A 3,314-nucleotide genomic window follows, 5' to 3' on the forward strand; every position below is an offset into this window, starting at 1 on the left:
TGGAAGGTATCCAATGTAGTCATCTTGTCATTAAGTGGCTGGTTGCTCTCCTAGAGGGGGACAGCCATTTTGGGAGGGGGGAGGGGGCAGCACTGAGTTTGTTGCTGGCAGGTTGGACATGCAGCAATGGCAGTATCTCTTTCAGCCTTTGTGAATGGATCCCATGCTCTGGGGTCCATGTTTGGCTCCCATCTCTGCCACCATGGCTACTCCATGTTCCCATTGTGCCAGTAATGAGATGGCTAGTAGCATCTGACATTAATTGGTAAGTCATTCTCTCTATTTAATTGTTCAATGCCTCTTTCATGAAGATGCTGTCTGGAGGGATTCCACACATTTCTCACCCACATAGTCCATCCACCCAGTCCTCATCTTTGATATTCTAATCTTTCTCCTCCCAGAACCTGGTCAACCAGCCAAGCCAACAGCTGGTGACATGAGTTCGTATATATTCTAACCTTGGCTACATTTCTGTCCATGCCAAGTGAATGACCGGGTACGCCAATGAGAGAATTTATCCATTGGGAGAATTTCCCTTGCCACTGTCTTTCAAGATCACCCCAGAGTGGAGCTATAGTACAGCCATCATTCATTTTTGGCTTGCACCCACATACCATTCGGACATATCAGTAAATCAAATTTTGCTTTTTCCCCCACTCCTTGGTCAGCTGGTCATAAAGGGGCCCATGTCTTATGCAGTCATATGAGTAAGCTAAGGGAGAGGTGTTGGTGTGCCGTGCCAGTACAGCCAAGGGGTCGGTGAGCCTGGTGGATTTCCTGTGCCTGGATGAGGCCACAGAGAAGGATCCAGCCAGCAAGCTGAGGCTTTATTTTATAGTCAGAGAAAAACAAGGTAGTGGTCAACATAGTTACAATATTCTTGTGAGTTTCACTTGTTTTGGCAGCACTTGCTGCACCTCCCACAGCCCATTAGCTACCCAGGAAGGATCCCACAGCCCATTAGCTACCCAGTCTATAAGGTTAAGCTTAATTATGCTAAGAGGGCTCTGCCCTCTAAGCTGAGACTTGTTTGTGGCTCTGCCACAGGTCAATCTGAGGCTTAATTCTAGAGCTGCTCCCTACATGTTGGTGCAAAATGGTAGGTGACATGGATGTCTAGGCGATCTGCAGTGTAGCTTATCAGTACTCCCTGGCCCTACTCATGCCCAATTCTGAATGTACACTTCTGTCTTATTTTTGGGCCTACTCGACTCTATGTTTTGGTTATCTAATAGGCAGAACCTAACTTATATAAGACGAGCTCATGATGAAGTACTTTGGACCAACTTAAAAATACACAAAGGGAATTAAGTTTTTCAATACTGTTCTGGAATACACAAGCAAGTTTATTGACAATGGATTGGGAAGTTAGGCTAGAGAGTACTGTTAGGGTCTAAACAAAAAAGTGGTTGAGAAAATGGTATCGACGATATTAATTTTTAAAATTCTAAGGAGGAAGAAGTGTCAGTTAGATACAGAAATGGAGACAGCAAGTACATTTATGCTATCCTTTTAAAAACAAAACCATAGCTGTGAAAGGAAAGAGAAGGGGGTGGTATCTGGAAAGGAGAAGTGTTAAAGCCTCATTTTTTTTCAAAGATATTTGAAGATGGGCTTGATTGTGTTTATGTACTAAGAGAAAGAGGCAGTAGAGATGGAGGAAAATGGAGGGATTAGAGGGGCTCATTTTGATAAACAAAACAAATTAAAAACAGGAACACAACAAAAGACCAAGCAGAAGAGCTAAGCTTCTTTTAATCATGGGAAGCAGGACAGTAGGAAAGTTCAACCTTTCTGCCACCTGCCCCCTCCTGGCCATCTTACCATCATTGAGAAAAAGCTTGGCTCAACAAAGTGTCAAATACTACTTTCTGTTATATGTCCATTTCTCCTTACCTGCTTTCAAGGGAAAATAAACATCAATACCAACCCCAGAGTAAAATCAGACAGTCTGACAGGATATAAATTTCAGCTCCCAGTAAAGCATGATTTTCTTTTTCTCTTTTTGGAAAAACATATTTTATTAAAAACATCTACAATTGCTCCACTAGATAACGAGAAAAATTTCTAATGCATTGCCTTGGAATGAGCACAGTCCCTTTAACATCAAGATGTCCTTCCCAATATTTTGCTTGTCTACAAGGTACTTAATACACGTGGGGAAAACCCCAGGAGCGATTTAGTGTAAGGTTTTCCTATTGGACACTCAGCAGCTTCATTTTTATGAGGTCAGGGACAGAGTAGTCATTGAATGCCCTCTGAGGTCATTTAGCCAGGCTTTTCATGAGAGCTGCAAAGTAGGTTTTAAGGAACCTGCTCACCCCTCAAGCTGGTACCGCTGGGTCACAAGCAGGTACTCCCCGACCCAGGGTGTATGCAACTAACTCCAAAGGGCTACCGCTTTCCCAGACTTAGCCGGGCTACCTGTCCACGTGGCTCTCCAAAGTGTGGGGCTCTAAGGCTGTCCTCCCTGATTTGCAAAGATTAGACGGGTGCGCAGACTCCGACCCCGGGGAACCGTGTCCGCGTTCCAGATATCTGGGACAGCCAGAGGGGAGGCCGAGAATGGAGAGATGGCAACTGCCGCCAGGTCACACTACCGCAACTAACTGAACACCCCCACTAATTGGGCACCCCGGAGCCTCCACAGAGGCAAGCCAAGTCTCCATCCCACCCAACCCTCAAATTAGTTAAGTGTGGCCATGCAGCACCGCGCCGGATCCCGAAGGCACCTGGCCACACCCCTTCCTCCGCGGGACGGAACCGGACAGCCCGAAAATGGCGGCGACGGCGGGGTCCGACGGTCATTCTCGGGGCGCCCTTGACTAGTTCCTATGGCCGCGCCACCTACCTTGCTAGAAAGGGGCCCCTGCGCGTGCGCGAAAGGGCGGGAAGGAACGGTCACGAGCTCTTGGAGCGGCCAATCAGCAGCGAGGAGTCCGGGCGGCGCCCAATTAGAGCCTGGGCTGCAGCGAGGCGAGTAGGTTGTAGGTGGGCAGCGTGTGTGGCGAGTGAGGAATGCCTGGGATCTAGCTGTCCGCCTCGCTGCTTCCCGCGCGCTCCGCACTGCGACCCCGGTAGCCGGCGTGAGAACACTGAGGAGGCCGGTGCCGGCTGCCCGCCAGGTTCCCATCCCTGGCCCGCGTCCGCTTCCTGCAGCGGTCACAGGCCACCTCCTCAAAGGGGACCCCTCCTCAGCGGCTGCTGCAGAGAGACATGACAGGCTTGGAGTTGACCAACTAGGAGGGTCGGCAGGAGCCCGCCGAGACCGCGAAGACTCGTTCCTCTCTCTGTCCAGGGCGCCCGGCTGGTGG

This window comes from Myotis davidii, unplaced genomic scaffold, assembly GCF_000327345.1.
Source record: "Myotis davidii unplaced genomic scaffold, ASM32734v1 scaffold758, whole genome shotgun sequence".
Taxonomy (NCBI): domain Eukaryota; kingdom Metazoa; phylum Chordata; class Mammalia; order Chiroptera; family Vespertilionidae; genus Myotis; species Myotis davidii.